This window comes from Schistocerca serialis, chromosome 1, assembly GCF_023864345.2.
Source record: "Schistocerca serialis cubense isolate TAMUIC-IGC-003099 chromosome 1, iqSchSeri2.2, whole genome shotgun sequence".
Taxonomy (NCBI): Eukaryota; Metazoa; Arthropoda; class Insecta; order Orthoptera; family Acrididae; genus Schistocerca; species Schistocerca serialis.
This window is the reverse complement of record NC_064638.1, coordinates 959,739,104-959,756,691: the sequence shown is the minus strand read 5'-3', so window position 1 is coordinate 959,756,691 and position 17,588 is coordinate 959,739,104.

The window sequence follows — 17,588 nt, the reverse complement described above, 5'->3', positions numbered from 1 at the left end:
CTAGGGGTAAGATAGATACCGCCTACAGGAAAATTAAAGAGACCTTTGGAGATAAGAGAACGACTTGTATGAATATCAAGAGCTCATATGGAAACCCAGTTCTAAGCAAAGAAGGGAAAGCAGAAAGGTGGAAGGAGTATATAGAGGGTCTATACAAGGGCGATGTACTTGAGGACAATATTATGGAAATGGAAGAGGATGTAGATGAAGATGAAATGGGAGATATGATACTGCGTGAAGAGTTTGACAGAGCACTGAAAGACCTGAGTCGAAGCAAAGCCCCCGGAGTAGACAATATTCCATTGGAACTACTGACGGCCGTGGGAGAGCCAGTCCTGACAAAACTCTACCATCTGGTGAGGAAGATGTATGAGACAGGCGAAATACCCTCAGACTTCAAGAAGAATATAATAATTCCAATCCCAAAGAAAGCAGGTGTTGACAGATGTGAAAATTACCGAACTATCAGCTTAATAAGTCACAGCTGCAAAATACTAACACGAATTCTTTACAGACGAATGGAAAAACTAGTAGAAGCCAACCTCGGGGAAGATCAGTTTGGATTCCGTAGAAACACTGGAACACGTGAGGCAATACTGACCTTACGACTTATCTTAGAAGAAAGATTAAGGAAAGGCAAACCTACGTTTCTAGCATTTGTAGACTTAGAGAAAGCTTTTGACAATGTTGACTGGAATACTCTCTTTCAAATTCTAAAGGTGGCAGGGGTAAAATACAGGGAGCGAAAGGCTATTTACAATTTGTACAGAAACCAGATGGCAGTTATAAGAGTCGAGGGGCATGAAAGGGAAGCAGTGGTTGGGAAGGGAGTAAGACAGGGTTGTAGCCTCTCCCCGATGTTGTTCAATCTGTATATTGAGCAAGCAGTAAAGGAAACAAAAGAAAAATTCGGAGTAGGTATTAAAATTCATGGAGAAGAAATAAAAACTTTGAGGTTCGCTGATGACATTGTAATTCTGTCAGAGACAGCAAAGGACTTGGAAGAGCAGTTGAATGGAATGGACAGTGTCTTGAAAGGAGGATATAAGATGAACATCAACAAAAGCAAAACAAGGATAATGGAATGTAGTCTAATTAAGTCGGGTGATGCTGAGGGAATTAGATTAGGAAATGAGGCACTTAAAGTAGTAAAGGAGTTTTGTTATTTGGGGAGCAAAATAACTGATGATGGTCGAAGTAGAGAGGATATAAAATGTAGGCTGGCAATGGCAAAGAAAGCGTTTCTGAAGAAGAGAAATTTGTTAACATCCAGTATTGATTTAAGTGTCAGGAAGTCATTTCTGAAAGTATTCGTATGGAGTGTAGCCATGTATGGAAGTGAAACATGGACGATAAATAGTTTGGACAAGAAGAGAATAGAAGCTTTCGAAATGTGGTGCTACAGAAGAATGCTAAAGATTAGATGGGTAGATCACATAACTAATGAGGAAGTATTGAATAGGATTGGGGAGAAGAGAAGTTTGTGGCACAACTTGACCAGAAGAAGGGATCGGTTGGTAGGACATGTTCTGAGGCATCAAGGGATCACCAATTTAGTATTGGAGGGCAGCGTGGAGGGTAAAAATCGTAGAGGGAGACCAAGAGATGAATACACTAAGCAGATTCAGAAGGATGTAGGTTGCAGTAGGTACTGGGAGATGAAAAAGCTTGCACAGGATAGAGTAGCATGGAGAGCTGCATCAAACCAGTCTCAGGACTGAAGACCACAACAACAACAACATTCCTAACAGTTATTGTGCTGTATGAAATCAAGTTAAGCATAGCATGAGGTGTTAAAGAATTTGCAGAGGTGAAAATGCACTGTGTGGACTTCGCATATGATTGATTTTAGCGTACATATGAAATGCAGATAAGGTATCGAAATATTGTTTAAAAGTGAGAACAGAATTTTCTTCTCAACATATTGGTTATCTTATCCATCCGGTAGAGAGTCGCATGCGATGTGTTCAGTTCTGTCCATGTGGGCCTGCCAGTTGCTATGAAATACTTATCATTAAATTTTAGGGAAACTATTTGGTGAAAAAGAATTTGACTTTTGCGCATATCACCATCTGATATCATCACTCGATAAATGACTGACTTTATTTTCGTTGCTCATCAAGGATACTGAGCTGCATTAAATTAAGTAAAGCATTGCAAGAAATTGTAAATATTTTCCAGAGATAAAAACGCATTGTGTAGACTTTTCATATGACTGAGTTTAGCTCATACGTTACTGTGTATGAAACGTAGAAAAGATGTCGAGATTTTATTTAAAATTGATAGCAGGACGATATCTCGTTGCGTTCTCGAGATATTGGTTTTTATATGCGGTGGATGGACACACACAGTGTGCCCAATTCCACCACATGCGCATCGGGAATTATGTTGTCACAACAATCGCACACAAAGAAGCATGTATACTGCATGTTAAGTACACGAAAATTTTTTATTCACCGAGATACGGAAGTAACACAACTGCAGCAGTGAGAGCGTCGGCAGAACGAGACATGTAAACAAGTGAATAGCGCTTAAGGAAAACCCAAAGGCTGTGTTTAAATCGTCCTCTGCACCTGGGGAGTGGAGGAGCGAGACAAATTAACTCGTCCACAGTAGTCAAAGTATTAAATAACACCATCATGTAATAAAAATACGTGATACACACAACATACCCGAAAGGCAAACAAATATTTGCAGGGAAGGAAAAAGACGATCGGTTTTAGGATGGAATAAAGTATTTTACTCTGATGTATAACTGAAACTGGACAACAACGTTCTTTGTTTATACACACTCGCGAGACGACCAATGATGGTAACAGAAAGCTGTGACATCTCCAAAAACAGTGTCAGAGTTGATATCTCGAAAGAACAAAGAAAATTATTTTTTTCTTACTGAGAGTGATAGGCAACTGATTCTTTAAACATACTTTGGCTTTAGGTGTTTTATCAGGCTGTATACATTTCCTTCATAAGCTTGTGTCAGATCCATTTCCATTCCTTAATATGATTCACAGTGTGCAAAGAGGTATTTTAAAAGTTCCAGCGGTCTTTTATAATCGATAAACAACCAATAACAGCGCGCTTCCCCACTTTCAAATATGCTGCACTCAGTTTAGCTTTGTATGTGTGCCTTATATATATTGTACCCATGTGAAACATAAAGAAGTATACTTTTTGGAAAATGATACACAATTTACAGGGTGTCCACCATTCTCCCTAGGTGACCAGCGTTCCCCTTTGGGTGGCCACTGTGACCACCATCCCCCTCTGAGCTGTCACCATTCCTCCTTCAGTTAGTCACCATTCCTGCTAGGTGACCATCATCCCCACTTTTGGTTCCCATCAGACTCTCACTACTCTGCCCTCTGGTTGGTCACCATTCCCCTTTGGATGACCACCATTCTCCTACTACTTGACCACAATTCCCCTTTTGGATAGCCACTATCACCCCTTTAGGTGTCCACCATTCCCCTACTAGCTGGCCATCACTCTCCCTTTGGCTGTTCTCCATTCCCCTTAGGTGATACCATTCCTCCTTTGGGTGGGCGCCAGTCCCCCTAGGTGGCCACCATTCCTCCTTTGGGTAGGCAGCAATCCCCTTAGGTGGCCACCATTCCTCTACTAGATGGCCATCATTTTTAGGTTACCACCTTTTTCCTCTTTGATTGGTCACCACTCCCCTTCAGGTGGCCACCAATCCCCTACTAGAGGGTCATCATTCCCCCTTGGTCACCACCATCCCCCTTTTGGGTTGTCACCAATCCTCCTAGGTGGCCACCATCCCCACTTTCCATGGCAACCCTTTGGTTGGTCACCATTACTCTGTAGGTGGTCACCATTCCCCTACTAGGTAGCCATATCTCCCCCTGGGTGACCATAATTCCTACGTTGGGTCTTCACCAAATCTCTTAGGTGGCTCCCATCGTTCTACTAGATGTCCACGATTCCTAGGTGACCACCTTTCTCCTCTTTGGTTGGTCACCATTCCATTCCCCTTTAGGTGGCCACAATTCTCCCCAGGTGACCATAATTTTCCCTTGGGGTGGTCACCAACCCCCCAGGTAGCCACCATTCCCCCTTTCAATGGCAATTATTCCTGTGTTTGATGGACACCATTCCCTCTGGGTGGTCACCATTCTCCTACTTGGTAGCTACAACTCCCCTCGGTGACCCCATTTACCAATTTCGGTGATCACCAATCCCCATAGATGGCCACCATTCCATTTTTGGACTCTAAACCCCCTAGGTGGTCACCATTCCACCTTTGGATGGCCACTATTATCCCTTGGGGTGGTCACTATCCCATCTATGGATGACTACCAATTGCCCTAGGTGGCCACCATTCACCACTTTGCTCAGATGCCATTCTCCTACCAGATGGCCACCACTCCACATCTACATCTGCATCTACATCAAGGAGAATTGGCCACTCTTCGGGGGCAGGTGGAGGCTTTGTCTGTTAGGCTCATCGAGCTCGAGGCGCAGGCGTCGGCTCGTAGTGGCGTTGGGGCAACTGTGGTGAGACCTATGCCTACTTTGGTGGCCTTGGAATCACATGGAACCCCTGATGTCGCTGCGTCTTCCGGCAGTGAGCATCTTACCGGTCAGCCATCACTCCAGGGTGAATGGCGGACAGTGGTGGGCTCGCGCGTGCCTGGCCGAAAGGCGAAGGTGGGATCTGGCCGCGTGGCAGCTGCCTTACCCCTTTCCAACAGGTACGGGGTGCTTCCTAGTGGTGATGACTTCGTTTCCGAGCCACCACAGGATGCCTCGCCTGTTGGGCCAGTGGCCGATTCTCCGGCAAGGTCCCGACAGTCACAGAGGGCGGGCCTATTAGTTATAGGGAGCTCCAACGTTAGGCGGGTTATGGAGCCCCTCAGGAAAATAGCGGGTAGGTCGGGGAAGAAAGCCAGTGTGCACTCGGTGTGCTTGCCGGGGGGTCTCGTCCATAATGTGGAGGAGGCCCTTCCGGCAGCTATTGAACGCACTGGGTGTGACCGGCTGCAGATAGTAGCACATGTCGGAACGAATGACGCCTGCCGCTTGGGTTCTGAGGCCATCCTTGGTTCCTTCCGGCGGCTGGCTGATTTGGTAAAGACAACCAGCATCGCACGCGGAGTGCAAGCTGAGCTTAATATCTGCAGCATAGTGCCCAGAGTCGATCGCGGTCCTCTGGTTTGGAGCCGTGTGGAGGGTCTAAACCAGAGGCTCAGACGACTCTGCGACTATAATGGTTGCAAATTCATCGACCTCCGTTATTGGGTGGAGAACTGTAGGGCCCCCCTAGACAGGTCAGGCGTGCACTACACACCGGAAGCAGCTACTAGGGTAGCAGAGTACGTGTGGCGTGCACACGGGGGTTTTTTAGGTTAGAGGGACCCCCCCTAGGGCGAAACGATAAAATACCTGACGGCTTACCAGAGAGGACATTATCATCGTTGATAAAGAACGTCCGTCCTCAGAGACCAAAAACAGGAAAAGTTAACGTAATATTGGTAAACTGCAGGAGTATCCAGGGCAAGGTTCCTGAATTAGTATCTCTTATTGAAGGAAATAGTGCGCATATAGTATTAGGAACGGAAAGTTGGTTAAAACCGGAAGTGAACAGTAACGAAATCCTAGACACAGAATGGAATATATACCGCAAGGATAGGATAAACGCCAATGGTGGAGGAGTATTTATAGCAGTAAAGAATTCAATAATATCCAGTGAAGTTATTAGCGAATGCGAATGTGAAATAATCTGGGTTAAGTTAAGTATCAAAGGTGGGTCAGATATGATAGTCGGATGCTTCTATAGACCACCTGCATCAGCAACCGTAGTAGTTGAGCGCCTCAGAGAGAACCTGCAGAACGTCGTGAAGAAGTTTCGTGATCATACTATTGTAATAGAGGGAGACTTCAATCTACCAGGTATAGAATGGGATAGTCACACAATCAGAACTGGAGCCAGGGACAGAGACTCTTGTGACATTATCCTGACTGCCTTGTCCGAGAATTACTTCGAGCAGATAGTTAGAGAACCAACTCGTGAAGCTAACGTTTTAGACCTCATAGCAACAAATAGACCGGAACTTTTCGACTCCGTGAATGTAGAAGAGGGTATCAGTGATCATAAGTCAGTGGTTGCATCAATGACTACAAGTGTAATAAGAAATGCCAAGAAAGGAAGGAAAATACATTTGCTTAACAAGAGTGATAGGTCACAAATCGCAGAATATCTGAGTGACCACCATCAAACGTTCATTTCTGAGGAAGAGGATGTGGAACAAAAATGGAAAAAATTCAGAAACATCGTCCAGTACGCCTTAGATAAGTTCGTACCGACTAAGGTCCAAAGCGAGGGGAAAGATCCACCGTGGTATAACAATCATGTACGAAAGGTACTACGGAAACAAAGAAAGCTTCATCATAGGTTTAAGAGTAATCGAATCACAGCTGATAAGGAAAAGCTGAACGAAGCGAAAAAGAGCGTAAAGAGAGCAATGAGAGAAGCATTCAACGAATTCGAACATAAAACATTGGCAAACAATCTAAACAAGAACCCTAAAAAGTTTTGGTCATATGTAAAATCGGTAAGCGGATCTAAATCCCCTATTCAGTCACTCGTTGACCACGATGGCACCGAAACAGAGGACGACCGAAGAAAGGCAGAAATACTGAATTCAGTGTTCCGAAACTGCTTCACTGCGGAAAATCGTAACACGGTCCCTGACTTCAGCCGTCGCACGGACGCCAAAATGGAAAATATTGAAATAAACGATATCGGAATTGAAAAACAACTGCTATCACTTAGTAGCGGAAAAGCATCCGGACCAGACGAGATACCCTTAAGATTCTACAGTGATTATGCTAAAGAACTTGCCCCCTTTCTATCAGCAATTTATCGTAGATCGCTGGAAGAACGTAAAGTACCTAGCGACTGGAAGAAAGCGCAGGTCGTTCCCATTTTCAAGAAGGGTCATAAATCAGATGCGAATAATTATAGGCCTATTTCGCTTACGTCAATCTGTTGTAGAATAATGGAACATGTTTTGTGTTCTCGTATTATGACGTTCTTAGATAATACAAATCTCCTTCATCATAACCAACATGGATTCCGGAAACAGAGGTCGTGTGAAACTCAGCTCGCCCTATTTGCCCAAGAAATTCACAGTGCCGTAGACACTGGCGAGCAGATTGATGCCGTATTCCTGGACTTCAGGAAGGCATTTGATACGGTTCCGCACTTACGTTTAGTGAAAAAAATACGAGCTTACGGAATATCGGACCAGGTTTGTGATTGGATTCAGGATTTCCTAGAAGAAAGAACACAACATGTCATTCTTAACGGTTCAAAATCTGCAGATGTAGAGGTAATTTCGGGAGTACCGCAGGGAAGCGTGATAGGGCCTTTATTGTTTACAATATACATAAATGACTTAGTTGACAACATCGGTAGCTCCGTGAGGCTATTTGCAGATGACACGGTTGTCTACAAGAAAGTAGCAACATCAGAAGACTCGTACGTACTCCAGGAGGACCTGCAGAGGATTAATGCATGGTGCGACAGCTGGCAGCTTTCCCTAAACGTAGATAAATGTAATATAATGCGCATACATAGGGGCAGAAATCCATTCCAGTACGATTATGCCATAGGTGGTAAATCATTGGAAGCGGTAACGACCGTAAAATACTTAGGAGTTACTATCCGGAGCGATCTGAAGTGGAATGATCACATAAAACAAATAGTGGGAAAAGCAGGCGCCAGGTTGAGATTCATAGGAAGAATTCTAAGAAAATGTGACTCATCGACGAAAGAAGTAGCTTACAAAACGCTTGTTCGTCCGATTCTTGAGTATTGCTCATCAGTATGGGACCCTTACCAGGTTGGATTAATAGAAGAGATAGACATGATCCAGCGAAAAGCAGCGCGATTCGTCATGGGGACATTTAGTCAGCGCGAGAGCGTTACGGAGATGCTGAACAAGCTCCAGTGGCGGACACTTCAAGAAAGGCGTTACGCAATACGGAGAGGTTTATTATCGAAATTACGAGAGAGCACATTCCGGGAAGAGATGGGCAACATATTACTACCGCCCACATATATCTCGCGTAATGATCACAACGAAAAGATCCGAGAAATTAGAGCAAATACGGAGACTTACAAGCAGTCGTTCTTCCCACGCACAATTCGTGAATGGAACAGGGAAGGGGTGATCAGATAGTGGTACAATAAGTACCCTCCGCCACACACTGTAAGGTGGCTCGCGGAGTATAGATGTAGATGTAGATGTAGATGTACTCCGCAAGCCACCTGACGGTGTTTGGTGGAGAGTACCTTGAGTACCTCCTTGTTTCCCCTTCTATTCCAGTCTCGTATTGTTCGTGGAAAGAAAGATTGTCGGTATGCCTCTGTGTGGGTTCTAATCTCTTTGATTGTTCTAATCTCTTTGATTTTATCCTCATGGTCTCTTCGCGAGATATACGTAGGAGGGAGCAATATACTGCTTGACTCCTCGGTGAAGGTATGTTCGAAACTTCAACAAAGCCCGTACCGAGCTACTGAGACTCTTGCAGAGTCTTCCACTGGAGTTTCTCTATCATCTCCGTAACGCTTTCGCGATTATTAAGTGATCCTGTAACGAAGTGCGCTGCTCTTGGTTGGATCTTCTCTATCTCTTCTATCAACCCTGTCTGGTACGGATCCCACACCAGTGAGCAGTATTCAAGTAGTTGGTGAACAAATGTACTGTAACCTACTTCCTTTGTTTTCGGATTGCATTTCCTTAGGATTCTTCCAATGAATCTCAGTCTGGCATCTGCTTTACCGACGATTAATTTTATACTGTCATTCCATTTTAAATCACTCCTAATGCCTACTCCCAGATAATTTATTGAATTAACTGCTTCCAGTTGCTGACCTGCTATATTGTAGTCAAATGATCAAGGATTTTTCTTTCTATGTATTCGTAGTGCATTACACTTGGCTACATTGAGATTCAATTGCCATTCTCTGCACCATGCGTCAATTCATTGCAGATCCTCCTGCATTTCAGTACAATTCTCTATTGTTACAACATCTCGATATACTACAGTATCATCCGCAAAACGCCTCAGTGAACTTCCGATGTTATCCACAAGGTCATTTATACATATTGTGAATAGCAACGGTCCCACGACGCTCCCCTGCGGCACACCTGAAACCACTCTTACTTCGGAAGACTTCTCTCCATTGAGAATGACATGCTGCGTTATGTTATCTAGGAACTCTTCAATCCAGTCACAAAATTGGTCTGATAGTTCATATGCTCTTACTTTGTTCATTAAACGACTGTGGGCAACTGTATCAAACGCCTTGCGGAAGTCAAGAACCACAGCGTCTACCTGGGAACCCGTGTCTATGGCCCTCTGAGTCTCGTGGACGAATAGCGCGAGCTGGGTTTAACACGATCGTCTTTTTCGAAACCCATGCTGATTCCTACAGAGTAGATTTCTAGTCTCCAGAAAAGTCATTATACTCGAACATAATACGTGTTCCAAAATTCTACAACTGATCGACTTTAGAGATATAGGTCTATAGTTCTGCACGTCTGTTCGACGTACCTTCTTGAAAATGGGGATGACATGTGCCATTTTCCAATCTTTTGGAACGCTATGCTCTTCTAGAGACCTACAGTACACCGCTGCAAGAAGGGGGGCAGGTTCTTTCGCGTACTTTGTGTAAAATCGAACTGGTATCCCATCAGGTCCAGCGGCCTCTCCTCTTTTGAGTGATTTTAATTGATTTCTATCCCTGTGTCATCTATTGCGATATCTACCATTTTGTCATCTTTGCGACAATCTAGAGAAGGAACTACTTCCTCTGTGAGATATATTTGGAAAAAGACATTTAGAATTTCGGCCTTCAGTCAGTCATCCACTGTTTCGGAACCATTTTGGTCACAGAGTGTCTGGACATTTTGTTTTGATCCACTTACCGCTTTGACATAAGACCAAAATTTCTTAGGATTTTCTGCCATGTCAGCACATAGAACTTTACTTTTGAATTCGTCGAACGCCTCTCGCATAGCCCTCCTCACACTACATTTCGCTTCATGTAATTTTTGTTTGTCTGCAATGCTTTGGCTATATTTATGTTTGCTGTGAAGTTCCCTTTGCTTCCGTAGCAGTTTTCTAACTTGATTGTTGGACCATGGTGGATCTTCTCCATCTCTTATGATCTTGCTTGGCCCATACTCATCTAATGCATTTTGTACGATGGTTTTGAACTTTGTCCATTGATCCTCAACTCTATCTGTGCTTGAGATAAAACTTTTCTGTTGAACCGTCAAGTTCTCTGAAATCTGCTTTTTGTCACTTTTGCTAAACAGAAAAAATGTAAGAGGAAGAAATAAATTTATATAAAGGCCATACTAAGTCCAGATCTGACATTATTTGCATACTACAAAAATATTGTAATATTTTAAGAAAGATCATTAAAATGTCAAGAAGAACGTATGGAAATTAATAACGTACATAATAAGATTAAAACTATATTGGGTATTGTCAAACAGGAGACTTGACAGCGAGTCAGTGTACAAGATATTGTGACAATTAAGCTAAATGACAATGTGTGACTGATAATTCACAAGCTGTGAGTACTTTCAACAATCACTTTCCAAATGTTGGAGCAAAAATGTGATTAAATGTTTCAGTTGAAGAAGCAAGAGAATATATTAAAAATGTAATTCCACAAAACATGAAGCAACTAGAAATAGAACAAATATCCTTCACTGAAATTAATGGAGATATAAAAATTCTAAAAAACCAAAGCTCATGTGGCATTGATGGAATTACAGACCGAATTCTGAAAAATTATTTCAACACAATAAGTAATATCATTACTGATGTTTGTGATTCATCACTGAGGCATGCATTCTTTCCAGACAGGTTAAAATATGTAGTTGTTAAATCTCTTCATAAGAAAGGTGACAACAAAGACTTGAGTAATTACTGCCCATTTTCCTTATTCACATCTTTTTCCAAGATATTCGAAGAAAGTAATGTATTCAGGAATACGACTAGTCTCACAGTGAAGTAGAAACAATTTACTTAGCATATCTCAGTTTGGCTTCAAGGACGTTTGCTTGGCAAATTTCTATTTATACATTCACTCTTCCAATAGAACAAGTCTTAAATAATAAAACATCATCAGTTGGTATTTTTTTTATCTTTCCAAGGCGTTTGATTATTTAGATCATGTTACTCTCTAAGAAAAACTCAAATTTTATTGAGTTGAAAGCTTTATATACAGCAGGTTTGAATCATAGTTAACAAACTGAATGCAGAAAGTTGCACTAATTGAGGCAGACAATATTGGATGGATAGAAAATATTAGTGACTCAGAAGAAATCACAAATGGAGTCCTACAGTATTCAATTTTGGGTCCACTCCTACCCCTTGTATATGTGAATGACTTTCAACTTAACATTCACCAAGCAGAGTTGGTACTTTCTGCAGATGATGCTGGTATTATAATGCTGTGGTATATCGAGAGGTTGTAACAATGGAAAATTGTACTGAAATGCAGGAGGATCTGCAACGAATTGACGCATGGTGCAGGGAATGGCAACTGAATCTCAATGTAAACAAGTGTAATGTGCTCTGAATACATAGAAAGAAAGATCCCTTATCATTTAGCTGCAATATAGCAGGTCAGCAACTGGAAGCAGTTAATTCAATAAATTATCTGGGAGTATGCATTAGGAGTGATTTAAAATGGAATGATCATATAAAGTTGATTGTCGGTAAAGCAGATGCCAGACTGAGATTCATTGGAAGAATCCTAAGAAAATGCAATCCGAAAACAAAGGAAGTAGGTAACAGTACACTTGTTCGCCCACTGCTTGAATACTGCTCAACAGTGTGGGATCCGTACCAGATAGGGTTGATAGAAGAGGTAGAGAAGATCCAATGGAGAGCAGCGCGCTTCGTTACAGGATCATTTAGTAATCGTGAAAGCGTTACGGAGATGATAGATAAACTCCAGTGGAAGACTCTGCAGAGAGACGCTCAGTAGCTCGGTACGGGCTTTTGTTGAAGTTCTGAGAACATACCTTCACCGAGGAGTCAAGCAGTATGTTGCTCCCTCCTAAGTATATCTCGCGAAGAGACCATGAGGATAAAATCAGAGAGATTAGAGCCCACACAGAGGCATACCGTCAATCCTTCTTTCCATCAACAATACGAGACTGGAATAGAAGGGAGAACCGATAGAGGTACTCAAGCTACCCTCCGCCACACACCGTCAGGTGGCTTGCGGAGTGTGGATGTAGATGTAGAATCCCTTCAGAGGAAACAACAGAAGAAATTGTAAATGAATTTTCTCAAAGATGGGTTGAGTGGTTCTCAGAAAGTGGGCTCTCTCTACATTTTGAAAAACACACTATATTCACTTCTGTTCTGCACAACAAATGGAGTCATACCAGCAACTGATATAGCATATGAGCAAGAGTCAGCAAATAGGATAGAATGCATCAAATTTTTGACTGTATGTATTGATAAAAACTTGAACTGGAGGAAATATATTACAGAACTTTTCAAACAATGAAGTTCAGCTACTTTTGCTCTTCACGAGATTGCTAATCTTGGAAACAAACAAATTAATCTCCTAATATATTTTACATATTTCCACTAAACAGTGTCTTACAGAATGATTTTCTGCAGTAACTCACCACTTAGAAAGAAAGTGCTGATTGTACCAAAGTGACCAGTAAGGATAATATGAGGTGCTCGTCCATGGACATCTTGTAGGTCGCTGTTCAAAGAGCCAGACATTTTAACTGCACCACCACAAATACATATTTGCTTTATTCACTAATGAAATTTGTCACAAACAGTCCATCGAAATTTTAAAATAATGCTGAGATCCATATCTAGAACACTAGAGCAAAAAAATGACCTTCATTTCACACTATTAAAGCAATCAGGGGCACAGGAAGGAGTTCAATATGCAGAAAAATCTGTGAGCTGTTGCCCAATAACATAAAACGTCTGACAGGTCACAGAGCAAATTTTGGATGTAAGTTAAAATCATTTGTCCTGGACAATGTAGTAGAATGAGTAGCACTAAAAAAATAGTGTGTTCATTAATGTTAACCCACTGAACATATACGCAGCCTGTAAATTGACTCATTCTACATCATTTAGATAAAAGAATCGTTCAACTGATTTATGGAACATGCAGTTAAGTAACTGATAACAATGTGATAACCTTGAAAGTTTATGATCGCATTCAAGGTCAAAGTGCATCGGGATGCCCAGGTAGTGGGACTATCACGTTTCTAACTGGGCCAAAATAGGCATAGTGCTACTATTACTACTACTAATACTAGTACTACCACCACCACCACCACCCCAACTACCACCACCACCACCACTGCCGCCACTACTACTACCACTACTACTACTACTCAAGCCTGTATGTGCAACAAAAGTCATTATTAGCTTCTACACAAGATGTGATGATTTTCTATCAGACGTTTTCCCTAATAATGGATTGCATTTCAAATTCTCAGGTGTTCTGCCGGATTGAGTCGTTGGTTCTGAACTAATTTTTGATTAAAATTGTTGTCGCAATATTCAGGTGATTACTGATGAATGCTGATTAGTATTTCCAACTCGAACCAGCGATTGCTAACAGAGGGGTTGAGGCTGTCCTTGATTGTACGCTGTGAAACAAAGCAGATACTGTCTTACCTTGACGTGTGTCCCTCTGTTTCCATGGATGAACTGCGTTTCCTTAAGGTTTTGAAATCCATCTCAGCTTGGCACTTCCATTTCCTACTTATGACCTATGTGGTCATTTCACTTTAGATCGCTCTGTACGGGTAATTATAGGTATTTTGTTATTGTTATGGTTTCCAGTAACTTTTTGCCATTTTTTTAATGTTCAGCTTGGTGTCCTTACACCAACTGATGATACTTTGCAAGTATGTCCGCATTTCGATAGAGTCCTCTGGCATTGCAAATGTCTTATGGACAACAATATCGTCTGGAATTCCCGCCGTTGCCTGCCTTGCTCTGAGTCTCATGCATGAACAGGGCGAACTGAAGTTTGCAAGATCTTGTTTTCCTCAGTCCATGATGATGTCTATCCATGGAAGTTTCGTTCTGCAAAAATGTCATGATTTGTGAGCATAAAAGTTTCCCAAAATTATACAATAGAATGATTTCAGCTATAAAAAAAAGAAATGATCATATGGCATTATTGGCTGGAAGATTTGTCAGATGACCCTCTTTGAAAACAGAAATTACCTGCACTTTGCTCCTGTCACTCGATACTCTTCAATGCTCCATTAATCTGCTAGAAAGGGAGCAAGTACTGTTGCTTGACGTGTGTAAAAATTTATGGCTATCTCATCCGTTCAAGATCCCTTCACTGAAAAGCCGTTTTAGTAGACTTTCTATTCCATGAACAATTTACTCAATATCTACCATTTCAGGGCTAATGCCTTGAGTGAAAGGAGAGGTTTTACTATAGTAGTGAAAAAATTTCTGAAAACTGAATTCAGGATTTCAGTCTGCTATGTCATCTTTCGTTTCGGCACCAGTATGGTCAGTAGACGGTCAAATATTGTGATATCTATCACAATGTGGAAGGGTTTCGTGTGATACAGAGAGCAAATTTTAATTATTTATAGATTTACAATTTATGCACTGGAATTGTGATGCTGGAGCTCTGTGAGGAGGATACTAATAATTTTTTTTAACCATCTGTGAACCACCGTTGTGTGGTTGTGTGTGCTTATGGAGACGGGAAGCTGTCCCTCTCCACAATATCAGCTCACAACTTCTAACTGGATGTTCCAGGTATCACTGGTAACTGGCCACTGTTTACAAAGTGTGGCCTTGGTTATGTAAGAACATATGTATTTTGACAGATAATACGTGTTAGTGATGTGTTTCGTTTGCAGAATGGTGCTGTCGAGAACATGAATAGCATCAAAGTGAATAATTTCCTGTCTTGGAAACTAATTTTTTAAGATTTCTATCATGCTCATTATGTCTGAACTTTAAGAAAAACTGTGGCAGCGTGGAACAGGCTTCAAAATCCGTGAGTCTTCGTTTCATAAGCAGTTCAATAAAGGTGGAGAGGTGCTACTTCGCTTAATAATTCGTGAATACGAATTCGTAATATTTTTATAAATGTTATTAACATTACTGAAAAGACACACAAGAGTAACGTCATACAAACTGTAGGATAACACAACAGTGTCAAGTGTTTTTTCATTGATAATATATAAAATATTCTCTCAAGAACCAACGGAACCGTCAGTTAATGCAATACTATTAATAGTTAATTTATTTCACTTAGGATATGTGTTAAATTTCACTTCTGCTGCTAACAGTGTGGATAACCTTTTTGTTCTGGTGTTTCAGTTATCCATCCTGGTGATTGCCGCCTTCTACGCTGCAGAGATTCGAAAAAGAACTGAAACCACAGCGGAACCGGCTGATGCACAACAGACGCTTTTGAGGAACCTCAGACCCAAAGACGGATAGCGTAAAGTCAACGTACCACACAGAAATTTATGTGATTCGGTAACGGTTGTTCGTTTGGGTATTGTGAAACCATGAAAGACAATGTTTCAGTGTACGAGCATACTAAGCTCGTATTTATGAGAAGAAATTCTGTTCTGAGTACAATTTGTTCAATAACATCAGTCTTTTACATATGCTCTGTAACAGCGGAGGGATACATTAGTTTTCCAGTAATTGTTCAGTGGTAATGCTTTGATTGTACCTATTTATGCAGTTTACTAGATTTTATACAGAGAGCGACAGAATTTTTCGCATGTAATAGAGATAGTTGTTCATATGAAACTGAAAAATCTCTACAACATTTTATTAAGACATCTGACCAAGTAATGCATGTACCATAATATATAATTTATTTCCATTAGAAAGCAAAAGTAAGTTACACAAAGATTTTCTGGAATAAAGTACTGTCAACACTCATATTGTTTTAGCTATCCTTTTGAAGTGTCCCTCGCATTTTCAGCAGTCGGGCAAACTCAAGAAGCCAACCAAAAGAAGTGTGTGTCTAGTACCGCTGGCTGCACTGTATCGTGCCCTATTTCGGAGGAAATCACTCGCAACGTTCACCTACAATGGATGAATCGTAGTAATAACATTTCTTCTCAGGAGAGGGAGTCGTAAAACTTAAGGAACACACACTGTGGACATAATGGAATTCCCGTAATTTCAGTATGAAAGATTGTCATTCCAGGCACATGCTTTCCATCCCTGTGCTCTTGCAACTGGTTTCCCGTAGATAGGAATAGACTTTTCTTTCAACTTTTCCTCATTATGGACTAATGGTAACACCAAGCGGAAGCAAGAAACGTATTTTCTGGTGGTAAAATTACACAGTTTTCTATTAGAAACGAAAACAAAAAAAACTGTGTTAATAGTGAAGTATCCAGAATATTTCGTTTCCGCCTATTGGTGAAAACGCCATTGAAATTATGAAATAGGTGTACAAAGAAATATGCATAATGTACAGACGTGTAAGTACTGTATCCAAATTAAGAAATATTGTCCCAGACAGTTCATGTAGGCTGTGAGCAGTTGTTTCGCGTGTCTACAACACTATTCTGTAAACGTCTCTATGACAACGCCTCTTTATAGCTCTATAGACAACTATAGTTTTCGCCCGTAGCCGGTTGCTCTTCACAGCTGAAAGCTGTCAACATTCTCCCAGGAGTCAGGGATTTCCTTAAGTTGACTCCGCTGCAGGAGTGACTTTGTAGTAAATAATAAATGTAATAAAAGCTTACGAATGATGCAGCATTTTTCATGTATCTTTTGAACTATATATTGTGCAATAACATATTCGTGTAGGTATATTCAGCAGCACATTTCGATACTATCAGAGAAATATTTTGCAAATGGAGTTAATAGCAAAGTAAGACATGCATAGCGGCAATTTTTCACGCATCTCAGTACTTACGATGTCACATCTCCAGATCCAAACTAGGTGGGTGGGTGGTTCTTATCTTCACAACGATCGTTGCCTGACAGGATGGAATATTTGTACCAAGTTCGGTTGAAATTGGTCCAATGGTCTAAAAAGTGATGTGGAACACACACACACACACACACACACAGATATGCACTTTTATAATATGTGTGGAGACTGCTTACATTACACTCGTCCGCCCTCTTCCGAAGTACTGCTGTGTGGTGTGGAATACGCATCAGGTAGGATTAACGAAGATCATCGAAAAATTTCAATGAAGGGCAGCTCGTTTCGTATTACCACCAAATAGGAAAGAGAGGGCCACGTATATGATACGCAAATTGGGGTGACAATCGTTAAAACAAAGAAGGTTTTCCTTGCGGCAGGATCTTCTCATGAAATTCCAATCATCAACTTTCTCCTCAAAGTCTGAAAATATTTTGTTGGCCCCACTTACAAACGGAGGAATGATCATCATAACAAAATAGGAAAAATCAAAGCTCACACGAAAGAATTTAAGTGCTTTTTTTCTTGCACGATGTTGGAGAGTGAACGGTAGAGAAATAGCTTGAAGGTAATTCCGTGAACCCTCTGCCAGGAACTT